This window comes from Micrasema longulum, unplaced genomic scaffold (assembly GCF_059751315.1).
Source record: "Micrasema longulum isolate JH-2025_06_02 unplaced genomic scaffold, ASM5975131v1 h1tg001918l, whole genome shotgun sequence".
Lineage (NCBI taxonomy): Eukaryota > Metazoa > Arthropoda > Insecta > Trichoptera > Brachycentridae > Micrasema > Micrasema longulum.
This window is the reverse complement of record NW_028279092.1, coordinates 4,231-19,907: the sequence shown is the minus strand read 5'-3', so window position 1 is coordinate 19,907 and position 15,677 is coordinate 4,231. Positions and strand designations below refer to the sequence as shown.

At 30.3% G+C, this 15,677-nt stretch overlaps 1 long non-coding RNA gene across 1 annotated transcript; it reads right to left on the bottom strand.

The window, feature by feature from the left end:
* Positions 1-5,190: 5,190 nt before the first annotated feature.
* Positions 5,191-8,848, bottom strand: LOC148273537 (uncharacterized). Its single transcript, XR_015824553.1, has 2 exons — positions 8,788-8,848; positions 5,191-5,974 (listed from the first exon to the last, which is right to left on the bottom strand). It is a non-coding gene; the product is annotated as an uncharacterized LOC148273537 (long non-coding RNA).
* Between the last annotated feature and the right edge of the window lie 6,829 nt (positions 8,849-15,677).

Genomic DNA, 15,677 nt, shown 5'->3' with positions numbered 1-15,677 from the left:
GCCTGGTCGGGTTACCCGATTTAATAAACTTGTCTATGTAAATGTATCTATAACAAACTGAAGTGCACATTCGCCAATAAGGAGAATTTATGCGTTTGGAAATGAATACGCAAATGATATTGATATATTTAATATAACACTTTTAAATTTTAAAAGGCAGTGTATCAATTTAAATTTAAATACCGAAATAAGACTTTGTTGATTAAAATTGTGTATTTTTTATAAACTTATATGTGTATTCTTAAATATTATTTTTCTAACTTCTAATATTAATGTAGGTTAAGTATGAATAATCGAAGCAATTTATAAAAACCTGCTGACGATTTGTAAGTATGTAACTCAACAGGACTTTAATTTAAGACTATTTTGTAAATATTTTTGAAAAAAAATTGTTAAAGAATTTTTTTTAAACTTGAAGATTCTTTTAGTTAGTATAACTTGTGGGGAAAATTTCAGTTATGTTTTTTCCACTGCAATGTATGTATGTATGTACTTTATGTAAACCCATATATTTCTTACTAACATGTAAATATATTTTTTTTATTCATTTTAATTTTTTTCTACTTCTGTATAAAATTCATGTCTGTCTTTATATTTATAAATTTTATACATGTAAAAGCCAAAAAACAAACAAAAAAAGGCATGTAAATATATTAAGCTATTTTACTTTCCAAGGCATTATCAAAATTTCAGTAGATATATTTACTTTGTTTTCTTTTTTATCTTGTTTTGGTTACATTTATGAGCACCAACTATTAATGCATGTATATTTATATTTTCTTATGTTTGAACTTTATTAAATTAGATGGCTATTCTTTTATTTTAATTATGTTGTTTTTTCTATTTTTCTACTTTTTTAAAAATATATTTTTGACCATTTTATCTAATTTTGTTGAATTATTTTCTTTTCTTCTTAATAACGGGTTTTATTTTTCAAAGCATTAAAAACAAAATAAAATATGTTAATTATTTTATATGTGTTCAATATTATGTCTGTACTCTTGCATTCGATTCAGAATTAAAACTAACATCTGACAAAATATGATTAATACTTTGTATCAATATTGTAATAATGTGTATTTTCTTGAAAAAAGACCAACATTTGACTGTACGAGTAAGTTAAAATAATTATTTGAGTTTTTTGTAGTATTTTTGTACATTTTTTACTTATTATTTGCTTTTTAGAAAAGTAATGATACACAATAATCTAATTAATAATATATTTATCTATATACATATATTGTATATATAAAAAAATATGAAAAAAAACATTATTGCACAAATTAATTTTAAGTATTTGTAGGAATTCCACTTGTTGAAATAGGGAGCTCCTACATCATTTGGAGTTACCAGAAGAAATCGATGTTATACTTCGATGTGCATTTATTACTAAATTAAACTTTTTTTAACCACTTAATTAATGGCCAAACTGAACTCTACTGAACTACTGATGGTACTTAAGGATGCTTCTGCTTTTAAAGTAGCTGTCTATGGTGTTTAAAGTTTTTAAAGTAGGAAAATCGATGTCATATTCTATTTCCCTTACAATCAGCATTTTGACATCCATGCTAGGTAATCCGTATTTTGATTATTTTATTAATATCCTAAAAGATAAATCAAGAGAAGTCAGCATATTCGCCAACTTTGCTTGAGGTCTCGAGTTAGATTCCTGGGAAGGTTGACTTAAAATATTTGTTTTTTATGTGGTTTTACACTTGAATATTTCAGTTTCCGTGGTCTGGCATCTGATGCATGGAACTGATAACATTTTCTTCTTGTAACAGACGATCGAGAAACGTAGCTTTTGGTTTAAGAATACAGTGCCTTATGTACCATCGGGTGCAGATAGGGATTTGATGATGACGAATATTTATCATTTTGCAAGTACTCATCACTCATAGGTACCTTAAATTTACGAGTTGATGGATTTCTGATCTACGAGTGATATTTAAATCAATCTTACTTTCCCCACTTAAATTGGGACCAGCATAGCTTTACGACAAATGTAATGGACTTTTATTAATGTCCTTTTAATCTTTATTTCAAGAATCAAGACTGGTAAATCTATTTCGATTCAATCGCACATATTAACTCCGAGTGATTCTCGGTGGACTGCGACGTTATATTTAAGTTTTGAATTAGTAATAATCGGGTCAGGGCAAATTCAGCACAAGTAATTTAAAGCAAATAATATTTCCACGCCGTTCAATATGCGAACGAAGAAATAAAAGTAATAAATAATTAAATGAAGTAAATAAATCAATCAATGGATTTTCCATATCAAGGTTGGCTATTCAATATTTTAAGTAAAAACGCGTGAAAATTTGCTTATTATTAATTACCTTTTGTTGAGAACAATAGTTTATCATTGGAAATAATAGGCATAACGCTCGTTGGATAAATTGCGGGATGTTTTTTGTTCTAAAAATAAGTCACAAAATTAATGTTTTAAAATTTAAACAGTTGACAAAAAAAAATTGAATCCTAAACACTATCAAATTTTGAATGAAATCCATCGGTTTTCTGAAAAAAAAATCGTATATATTTTGTTTAAATGTTATCTTTTAAGAGAATTATCCTCAAAACAAATAATCGTGATTATTTTTCAATTCAACGTGGCTTCCTATTGTTATTGTTCAAACTAATATTTATGATAAGATCTGTTAAGGATTTCGAAGAAAATTCTAATCGTCAAAATTTGATTGCTTTTTCAAATGAAGATCCCATTGCATAAACATAAGCTAACATAAAAATAATCTTGAGATCATCAATGTTTAGAGTATGTCCAAATGTTTGTAGACAGGCTGTATTTCCTCCCTAGAGAGCTCTGCGGGGAGGAAATCCAGCCTGTCTACAAGCATTTGTACATACTCACGACATTGCTGATTAAACTAACTGATATAAGGAGAAGTATAAAAATAAAAAATAAAATTTTCAGGGTTGCCTAGTAGGTGAATTGGTTCAGCCGGATAAATCTCACCCACATGCCACATGCTAAAGGTTCCGGCTCTTTTACTTCACAAAAGTCAACAGATAGAAGAGTTGAATGTTACACAGTGTGTGAAGTGGCCGCTTGAACCAGCTAATGACATGTCATAAGCCCTGTTGCAACAAAATTTTAAATATTTACATATTCCTGTCATGTAAAACTGATTCGACTTTTTTGTTTTAGTATTAAACTGCCTAACTAGGTAAAGGTCCTCGTTTTAAGACAGTTAATATATTCTGTGTGTAATATATATTTATTTGGCATATTATATATAATATTTATTACTCTCATTTCTTACTTTGGTATAGAGTGAATTTCTAGCAACCACATCTCAATTATATAATATCAATCTTGTTTTTGTATTTTTTTTTAAATATTTTTTTTAATGATAATAGTATGTAGTAAATTTGATTATGTAAGAATCTCAATTTGTATAATTTATATTTTAATATTTACATTGGACCATTATTTAACATTGTTTTCTTTATAATTTTATTGTTTATTATTTACACCTTATTTTTCTGAATTGTTATTCTATTGCAACACATGTCATTATAATTTAATAAAATTTATCTTACAATTATTTTTTTTATTATTAATTATTATGGGTTGACAGTATGGCACAGCCCGAGTACGAGTTTAATTTTTAATGAATAAATAAATTATAAGAAAGTTTTGCTACTATCAATTGTATGATGAGGAAGTTCAGTGTTTTTTAATTCTATTTTTTTTTTTAAATATATTATTAGACCATGTTGTGCGTACTTTATTAATGAATATGAAAACTATTGTATCCTGTTTATTAATAATTGAAAACAAAAAGGAGTTAAGTAAATTCATTGAATTAGGTAAAGTTTAGAACTTTAAAATAGCCATAATGACCCCGCCGATTACTGATTTCGCAGCCGCGCCGGCAATTTTAGAATCTTACGCCGCCGTTGACGAATTTCGGATCCACGCACAAGTCTTCTACGAATTTAGTTTTTATAAAATTGTTGAAATAAATTGTATGAGCATATTTTTATTTTCGTACAAATATATTTTTATTAGTATTTTATACAATCAGTTTTCAAAAAAATGCGTGTTACAATATAATATAACATGTGTGTGAATCGTGTGTCAATCGAATATTAATTGTAAATTGACGTCACAGTATCATTTTACAATTACATGAATATAAAACTATCGATGTATCATTACATGATCCACGTAGGAACGTACTATTGACATGAGTAAAACGAATAAAATTACCATAGCACAAATTAAAAACCTAACATGACGAGCTGAAGCAATTATAAAAAATGTTAGATCTTATTGTTCAGTCAAAGACGTAAGCATTTTTTATCGCTTGTTCTGAATGACGTTAATTGATTGTTTTTAGTAATTTTATTTCATATCCGGATGGTAAATTAAAATTATATGGTACATAGGACACTGCATTGCCATATCGTTTATATATTTTGTAGATCTCTATACCACCACCGCACGAATGAAATATGTATATAACATTCTCAAACGTATACGTAATATTAACAAATTACAACAGGGATGGAGAATACCTTAAATAAGGGAATATAGAAGTCTAGGCATTTACAGGGCTTATGACCTGTCATTGTAACATTCACCATTTTGCCTGTGTTTGAACATTCATATTTCTTCAATTCTTCCATGTTGTAATTTGTTAATCTTAATGACTCCCGAGGGGGTGAAATCCAGTCTTTTATCTACGAACATTTGGACAAACTCAAATATTGTAATGAAACCAACTGGTCCAAGAAGATGTTTAAAAATTGGAAAATTGTTTTAAAGCGTTGCCTAGTGTGTGAAATAATTCAGTCAGATGAATCTCTTCACAACAATAAAAGTTTCAGCTGTTTAACTTCACTAAAATCAACAAATGGAAGAATTGAAGAAATATGGATGTTTAAAGATAGGCAAAATGGTGAATGTTACACAATGTGTAAAGTGGCCACTTAAACCAGCCAATGACAGGTAACAAGTCCTGTAAATGCCTAGACTTTCATATTACCTTATTTAAGAAATTCTCCATCCCTGTTGTAATTTGTTAATCTAAATGACTTCCGAGGGGGAAAATCTAGTCTTTTGTCTACGAATACTTGGACAAACTCAAATATTGTAATATACGTAATATGTTGGTACGAGTATGTATATGTATATTGTAAGAAATTAAATTGCAAAAATTTGTTTTTTTCAATTATATTAACGGACTCGTTTAGTCCATTTAGACACAGTAAAATGTTAGTATTATTTTTAGATACAGGTACAATAAAAATAACACCATTAAAAAAAAATACAGCAAGTAAAAAACAATAACCACCCCGAGATAAGATCTGGTCTATTTTAGTGATTGTCTAAATCTAGGAAGACTTACACCAAAAAGTCGAGATCTTATCTCGAGTTTACAACGCGACACAATCAAGACTTTGGTGCATAAGAGCCATAGTTTGTGCTGTGCTGATAGAAGAACAGCGCATTATTTCGTGGAATGCCAATTGCTCCAGTATTGGTGTTACATAGATCAAGCCATTTAGTAAACTAAACATGATATTGGAGTCGATGTTGGATCTAAGTTTTTTTAGACTTGTATTGCACCTAGATCCTATGTTTATACGGTTGAAATATTTCGTAAAAACGTGTATTGTTCATTTTGCAAATTTTAGGCATAAAATTATTCTTCTTCTTAATGAAGGTTGGAAATCATCGTTGCGATTCTTGCTTTGTTTGCAGCTGCCCTGAACGAGGACTGAGTGCTGTAATGGAACTAGTCGCGCAAGTTCTTAAGCCAAGAGATGCGCCTTCTACCTGCACTGTGTCTTCCTTCAATCCTTCCCTGTAGAATGACTTGTAAAGTTTTATATTTTTCGCCTCTCATCACATGCCCAAAGTACTCAAGCTTTCTTTTCTTCGTGGTCTTCAGAACCTCTATATCTTTTTCTATCCGTCGGAGAAGATCATCGTTTCGGACTGGATCCGGCATTAAATTAAAAAACATAATAATATAAGTTTTAGCAGTTATTAAGAAAGACAGTTTTAAATCCGAGTTAATCTTTATAAGATGTAATTAAAAATTAGTCTCATTAAGTTTTTGTTAAAATGGGTTGTTTTAGCTAACATTTTTCTTGTAACCCAATTACTTTCTTCTTCTTCTTTCTGTGCCATATCAGGTCTCCCCGACGTTGGCGATCACTCTAGAGTAGGCATTCCGGTCCTGCGCCAACTGGAACAGCGCCTCAACCCCACGCACTCCCGTCCAGTCGCGGATGTTTCTCAGCCAGGACATCTGTCGCCTTCCAACCCCACGCTTTCCCTCGATCTTTCCCATCATAATAAGCTGTAGAAGCGTATATTTGCTTCCGCGCATAATATGGCCCAGATATGCGAGTTTTCTCTGTTTTATTGAGGACAATAGTTCTTTTTCGGCACTGGCTCGTCTCAACACCTCCACGTTGGTCACTAAATCTGTCCACGGGATTTTCAGCATTCTCCGGTGAAGCCACATTTCAAAAGCCTCTAATCGGTTCATGGAGTTCACCTTGAGAGTCCATGTTTCAACCCCGTAGAGCAGTATTGACCACACATAGCACTTGACCATCCTCTGTCTCAGTTTTAAATTAAGACTATCACTGCAGAAGAATGATTTCATGCCATTGAATGCTGATCGTGCTATTTCTATTCTGCATCTAATTTCCTTATCCGGATCCAGATCAGAAGTGATTTGACTGCCAATTACTTTATTTTGATTAAAATATCTGTCGATGCCACTAGGTATTATTGGCAAAGCGATTGATAAATAAAATAAAATAAACTGTTACCTTATTAATAATCAAATAGCGGCTTTCGTGGTGTAGTGGTCAAGATGCTTGACACACACGGAAGGTTCCAGGTTCGATTCCCGGTGAGAACACAAAAACTAAATGTGATTTTTCTCAATCCTGGGGGTTCTGTGATGTAATACACCACTGTAATTGGGCCTTCTGGCCTGTTGTGGTGTAAAAAAAATACCAAAATAAATTTTAATATTTGAAAATTGCAAATTCAACAGTAATAATAGTGATCAATTATTTTTAAAATCTATCGATTTTAACGGCGAAAACTTTGTGAGACTTAAGCTGGGTTTGCGAGAGAAAAATTCAATAGACATAACAATATTGTCTTGTCCTAGCTACGTGGACAGCTTTGACTAAGCTGGATTGTACAATGGGACAGTACAACTACTATTCTACCATAGTTCACGCGCAGAATTCTGTGAAAATGAATACATGACGCAACACGTTTGGGAAATGATTTATCTTCTACCAAGATGTATTGGAATTGTTGGATGTCAAACAAATTAATGAAAAAGGTTTTTTTCCGAAATGATACGCACGCGATAGGCAAGTAGCTATTATTGTCCTACTATCCTGCCCGTGCCCGTTCCCACGAGGATTATGCAGCCGCGCACGGTGGTGAAGATAATCCATTGTCTTGAGGAGATAGCCTGCCCGTCTATCTCTGCGACAATGTTTTGGTCCATTGCCTTGTCCTCTAAATGTCTATTTACACGAGAACAATAAGTCCAGTGCTGTGAAAGGATAATATTGTATTGTCTTCTTGTAAACGATAGTTTTAAAAAACGGTTCTAGTTAATTATTGAAATATAATTCATTCATTTATTAAGAAAATAATTCAAAGAATAGCAACGTGTTATGTTTGTTCTGTATTGTTTTATGGCTGTGAGACTTAGAGGTGAACACTATCATCAAGCTGGAGGCTTTTGAGAAGTGTTTATATCGCAGAATGCTAAACATATCTCGGACAGACCTGATAACGAATTCAAAAGTAATAAGCTGAGCTAGAACTAACAGAGAACTCTTAACTACCATAAAAGTTCGTAAAATTTCGTATCAGGGCATCTATGCGTGGAGAAAAGTAGCCCTTGCTTCATTTAATTTTGAAAGAAAATAATGAGGGTCACCGAGGGTCTAGAAGTAGGCAAATGTTCTGGCTGCTTAATATACGAGACTAGACTGGCTTCAGGACTATGTAGCAAATTTTCCAAGCAGCGCAGGACAGAGATAACTTTGCCAGAGTGATTGCCAATGTTGGGGATACCTGACAGAGCACTTATAGATGATAAACAAAATGTGCCGGGTAAAAAACATATCCTTATGGAAAATTACAAAATTTTGCTGCAGCGCAAACAAAAAATGTATAATTTCAATAACCAATATCAAAAAAGTCTTATCAATAGTTTTATTCAATAAGTTTTTGACAAGTAATTGGATAATAGTCGCGATTAAGAAGCAATCAAACACCATAAATCTTACTTTTTGTGACGTGAAGAGGCATTAAATCTACTTGGCAACTCATTTATTTCATCAGGTGTTTTTACATTAACGTATTTTTATTAACTACACAGTCTTAACACTTGACAACAACTGTGTTTACATATAATAATTTTTATACGTGTGGGTAACTACGAATGGAAAAAAACCGTAGGTGTTCGACTTTTTACCTAATAATTAATATTATTTATTACTGATTAGAATTGAGATAAAAATTAACAATCGTATCGGTTGTAAATGCATAAATTTGTTTTCCTAATTACATTAAAACATCGAGTATTTTTATGTAGATACCTGACACGTATCTACATAAAAATAGTGTTAAAAATACCAATACTTTTATTAAAATATCACCTAAAAGCTTAATAAGGCAATGTGTTCAACCACAAGTGGGTTGAACAGTACTTAATGCATACATACACTATTGGACATGAATTTCATGTAAATATTTACTTTAAAACCAATTTTGATCCACTTGTGTGTGAGGTCTTCGAACGTATACACAATTCATTATAGAATAATATTTTTTTGCCTTCTATATATATGTTTTTGGTTCGAGCGTATGCGTTTTGTGTACTTTGGCACAATGTACTTGCAAGATCATTGACCGTTATGAAATCGTTGTAAATTTAATTAATATTATAAAGGTTGTCTGTATAAAAAATGAAATAAAACATTAAAAAAATATATTTCAACTAAGTAATGAGTTTTCTTCGAATCAGAACTAATCCAAATAATTAACACGTCAAGATTGTAAAATAATGCTATCTATGACTACTTAATCCCTATGATATACGCGACAAAATGCAACAGTTTGTGATATGTCACAGGAAACGGCATGAAACAGATAATTTGAAAGCAAACACTCTTGTTACACTGGGGACAAAACTTAGCTTGTTACTACAGACCCATTGTAAACTTAACTGTTTCAAGTTAGATATTTTAAAAGGTCGTACATAATTGATTGTACCAACACCAAGAAAACCTTAATTACATTGCCAAAGAACAAAACCGATTCTAAAAAAAAAGTGTACGTCCACAGCAATGACGTCAGTATCTACCTGAATACAATCACTTACACTCGTACTTGGTTTTAAGATGGCATTTGACACTGTCTACGCAGGTACTCTTCATAATCAATTAAAACATGCATGAGTTAAAGGACAAGCGCTTAAAATATTCCAAAATTATCAGAGGAGATAAAAGTGAAATATCAGCAATAAAGTTCGGGTTACCTCAGGGTTCTCTTTTGGGACCACTGTTTTATATAATATACATAAATGACATTATGCACAGTGACATAACGGGAAAAATACAATTTATGCGGACGACTTAGGACTCTTATATGAAAAACAAAAACGAAACTGAAATGATTTAACACATCAACAAAGACGTACAAAAACTATTAGAAGGACAAACAAAACTACACAATACTAAATGCCGAAAAATGCAAAAAAACACTTTGAGATACAAAAAAAGAACCATAACATGAACGTGAAAATAAACAGCAAAACTCTTAAAAAACACGTAACGTACCTAGGACTCACCATAGACTGACAATTAAAATGGACGAAAAACTTAGACGTACTTATTGCATAGACTCTTCAACAAAATTAAAGACCTCGTACCAAAAAAATCATAATTTACTAAACTTATGTTAAAAATAAATTGAGCTACATTATCGCCTTCTGGGGAACCGTTAACAAGACATAAATAAGAAGAATACAAAGACAATAAAATTAAATAATAAAACTTTTACACAATTAAACTATCCTGACCCCTACGACTGAACTGTAAAAAAACACACCAGTTTACTGACAAGGCAAAACAAAATTTCACTGGGAAAAATGCAAGACGATGACATAATATTAACTAAAAATGTTAACATAAACAAACATCATAACAGACAACAGCACTACTGAATTAAAAAAACAAAGACAAATGCCGGACAGTAAAAAATATTATACACTGGACTTAAATACTACAACGGCGTACCTTACTATTTGAAAAATTACATTTGAGACATATTTAAAACTAACCTGAAAAATCACATGATGACTGCACTATCCAGACGAGACATTACATGACAAGCCCTTATAATGTTTATTATTTAACCCTAATGGATTTTTCAAAATTATAAATAAATAAAAAAATGCATAAAAATTAGACAAAGTTCAAATATTAAGGACATTACAATGACATACATATAGCGATTATTACAATCGTACTAATACTTGTATTGATTTCATTGACTGATTGCATTGCATTGTCATTTGACTACCTTAAAATAGAACGCACCTGTGTAAAATAGTCAGTTTAGGTGTATTCGTTTGGAAAAGAGACCATTATTTCAACAAAGACGAATGAAATAATTATTTCATAGATATTTCAACCGAGGTGCTGGAATTATTGTGGCGCGTGGAAATAACAGCATTTTAATGCCTTAAACCTGTCATTGGCTGGTTTAAGAGATTATTTTATACTTTGAGTAACATTCATCATTCTGCCTTATATTTGTGATTTTCACATTTGCACTCAGAAGTTACATATATCTAGCGTCCTATCACATTATTTGACGTCTTTTTATAGGCGACATCTGCTGACTGTTTTTTTTTATTACAATATTTATGCAATGGATCGTTATTCCGAATCATAACTCGCTAGACAACAGAATGTTTTAAAAATGTACCATAAGAGTATATATAAAATGCATAACACTGGTCTTATATAAAAAAATCTTGTTTATTTTGAGTACAAAAAAGAAAGTATGTAAATTTTTTTTTTTTAAACATGTTTCTTTTATTGAATTAAACACAATTATTTAGAATTTAGACATTTTCTTGAAAAAATGAAACCCAATTTTGACACACGATTTTTCAAAATTCTGGAAATAGTAAAAAAAAAAACGAAATTGTAATTGTAAATTTGTAAATACAGTGACGTTTTTTAAGCCTAAAAGTTATGAAAACTAACAAATAAACCAGATTATTTTCTAGTTTATGAAGAAATAAAACTGTTGTGAATACAGAAATGCAAAATAAAATCCAGAATTGGTCTACAAAAAATATTGTTTAATTACGGGCATTTTTTCTTAAAATTATTTTCTGACCGGTGTTCCAATTACATTGGAAAGCTAAAACAAAGTTTTCTTTAACTGCCTATAAAATAAAATTGAAAAAAAAATTGAGTTTCTAGTGAAAGAAGACGTTTCAATAAAATAATTACATGAATACCTTATTTTTACACATATAAATTTTTATGGGTTTAACAAACAACATGATGATAACATAAATAATAATGAAAATTTGCTTTTATATTACGGACAATTTAAGAAAAGTTAACTTACAATAGGGAAATATCACTTATCAAGAATTCCGATAAAATTAAATGATTTTTTTTTTTTAATAATTGTATTTTCAAAAGCAATATGGACATTGTGGAGAAATATTTTCATACATTACACTAAAAAATAAATTATTAAAAAATACGTCCCAGCAAATTGCATTGATTTAAAATTTAGAAATATATATATATTTCCCTATTGTAATCGGCGCCTAGATGTTATATAGTACAAGGCAAAAATCCCGTCCATTAAATAAATGATGTTTTTATTGTTAAAAAAACACTTTTTTTATTTTTCGTTGATAAACCCTTACAGGTTACATACATTTAACAAAATATTTTTACTTTTAAAATTCACATTCTACTGTTAATAATAATATTTTTAACATCTTTTGTAAAGGTTGTCTGAGTCTTTTGTTTAGTTTTGTCTGTAAGTTTATTGTATAATTTCAGTCCATGGTTTATTAGTCTCGATTGTCCTTTTCTCGTTTTAAAAGGTTGTTTGTGATATTTTTCTGATATTCTCGTATTGTGTTCATGTTTACTACAGTTTTTTTTCAAGTTTTAATTCTTCATCTACAATTACATCAGTGGCTAATTTATGAATACATTTTAAAGATTCTAGTTTGAAGAGTTCAGTTACATTTAATTGTTTAGTTTGTTCTCAAAGTTCTTTAGTTGCTGTTACATAGGGTAGGTAATATACTAACTATAACATTTTATTTTGCTGTCTTTGTAGTCTGTTTATGTCATTTTAATTTCCTGTTCCCCATAGTCGTTGCATATAACATATTTTGGTTTTTACATAGGCTTCATACATTATTTTTTTTCCTTTACTGGAACAAAAGTTATGCAATATTATAAAAAATATATACCATTAGATAATTCTTTCAATAAAACATTATTTTATATGTTACCGAAACAATAAAACTAAAAGGTAACGATAGCAAAAAAATTAAAAATATACACATTTTTACTGTAAATTCAAATAACCTTGCTTGATCTTGGAATTTTTATTGATGTGATTATTTTCTAAATAAAAATATTTTCGGTTCCCGATTAAATTACCACACACTATCTTATTATTAAACTTTCATCTTATTAGAAAAATATTAGGACTTTATTCTTAATTAATACAAAAAACCAGGCAAATTGACTAAATGCAAAATTTCAAATGGCTTAAGCAATTCCTCATTAAAATAATTATTATTTTACGGAGAATTCTATCGTTCTTGATAATTCTAGTATGTTGGAAAAATACATCGTGAATTAAGATTTTAGCAATACTGCTGGCAAAACAGATAATTTTTCTACGCATTTCATTAAAATACAACGCAGAAAATTTAGATACCAATGCGTGTCAAAGAATCACTCTTTAAATCATTGACACAAAAATAAATAAGTAATTAATCCGTTTTGATTATATTAACTAAGTTATTAATTAGATAAATGATTTTTTAAAAACAATAATTAAGTAACTATTTCAATAATCGTTTTGTTTATTTGTTTAAATCTTGAAGTAAAAATAATCAATTCTTCCATTGTTTAAAGCAATATCTTCCAGCCATTAAAAAAAAAGACTTGTTAAAAGAATAGTTGGTCAAAACTTTTTTCAAAAAAACGAAAATATATATCAAAAGAGGCATACATGAAAAAAAACCTAATTAATTAAAAATAACAACAGTTTTTTTAATGGGAAATAACGCTTGCACATATTAACTTAAATAAAAGTACATTACGTTATACATATCAAAGGATGAGGAATGTAGAATCAGATAATCAGTTAAAAAGGAGAGAGAAAGAGGAACCAAGGAAAGAAAAGGAATAAAATATGTAGTTTTTTAATAACAATTATATACGGGGAGGTCAGGATTCTAAAGAAACATACAAATGCTTTAGGCGTTTCTTGAGGGTGGCTAGAGAAGGTGCGCATTGAATTGTATCTAACCTAAACTAACGTCACACTTTTCTGCTACGAGCAATTGATCACATATTATTTTTAAACTGTTTAACCCTCTAAGTTCCAAAGCAATTCTCATATAATTAAGAATAATCCAGAAGGAGCGTAGAATCATATTTGAATACATTGGACTGTGTCCAAAAATCCCCCCACTTTGTTCCACTTTCGCCGCGCGCATTCGTGAAGTCGTCACGTAATATTGCCAAACGGGAAAAATATAATCACAAAAAAAAGCTATTTTTAATTTCTTTAAAATTTTATTGTGCACGCAGAAACATTTATTGACACAACATAGTAGACAAATAAAGGGTTATTTAATAAGAGTAAATGAATTTGAACTTTAAATATGAAACAAATTTTATTTTACATGAAACGGATATTTTTATATCACGTTAAATAATATTTGATGTTTTAAAGATAATGTCGGTCAAATGTCCACCACGCATGGCGTTGTTTAATCCGAGGTCCAATTTTCATTAGTTCTTTTATTAGATGAGCAAAGTAGGGTAAAAAAAATTACTACCCTGGCAACACTAACAAAATGTCCATTTTCTTTTCCTCGACAATCTGACAAATGGGAAAATAATTCAATTTTTTAGTAATGCATTTGCTACTTACATTTTAAAACGACACAACACGGCATAGTTGGATTCAAATCGGGAGTTGCGTACCGAGCGACATCTTCAAAGAAACTAATGGGTCAAAACGTAAAACTACTATTTTAAGAGTAGATTAGTCGCTTTCTGTATGTGGTTTCTGGACCATTCTTAATTCTTTGGTAATTCTATTAATTTGTTGTTTTTTTTAAATAATTCTACAAAAGGAAGCATCTTTATTATAGCGTATTTCAATCTAAAAATACAATTCAAATACGTAATATCTATAGTTTTTTTTAAACACGGTTTTTATTTTCATGATTGAACCAATGTTTTCATTTAAAAACAGAACGTGTAGATAAATTATAAAAAAATATACAAAAATCTTACTTTTCTCACATTTATAATCGTACTTCAATCAAAAAGGCATGTTATCGTAGAATCCCATAAGAAAATAATAGTATTCGCAGTTTCTACTATACAATTGCAAATTTATCGGTCCGAGAATACAACAAATCCACTTCTTTTGCATTACAACTGATAAAGTCATATAATGTATAATTTTGACGTCAAAAAATATCCAGAATTGTCTGAAATCGGGTAAGATAACCAAAAAAATGTTTAAAAAAATCGGAGATACAAAGTCACGTATTCCTAATGGGAACGTTCGTACCAAATTAGTTAATACACCCGATTAAGTTTATTTAATAGTCCTATGTAATCAGTATAAAATATTATCTACAGATGATGTCAGCATCATACATAGATTAACATGTAGATTCTATTTAACATCGTCTATTATTGTCAGATCTGCCTCATGCTAAGATTTTTTTTCGTAATCTCGCCTTAGACCAACTATCATTCTATCTTAAATTCTCTGGGATGTATTTTCCCATTAAAGTTGACACGTGTCGTATTTTACTGTGTGGGAGTGCAAAATCGTTGGCAATTTCGCTACTTTATCCGTTTTGTGGAACTTTAAACAAAACTTATCTAAACGTTGAAATAAAAATATTTATTGAAAACACGTTTTTAATATTTTTAATTTTCAACAGGCAAACCTACAATAGATCGTTTGAAGAACACCAAAAAAACAGAGGTATGTGAGGCTGAGGACATCGTAAGATGGAGTCTGCAGCAAAAGAGGCACTGGTACTGTCATGTCCAAAGAATGAAAACACTAGACTGCCTTTTATTGCACTGCATAATCAGCCTACGGAACCCATACACGTGGAAAACCTCCCAAAAGATAGAAGGACCGCTGTACATCTACCTCACAGGAGGAGAAACCCTTTTGACAACAGACTACGTGGGTCTATAGCATAAGTTCTCAAATCACACTCACAACACTAGATCAAAAACTAAGGGCTTCCTGGTCGTTTCTCGAATTTAAAATTACTTCAGAGAACGAACATTAAATTGCGTTATTTCAAAGTTGTTCAATG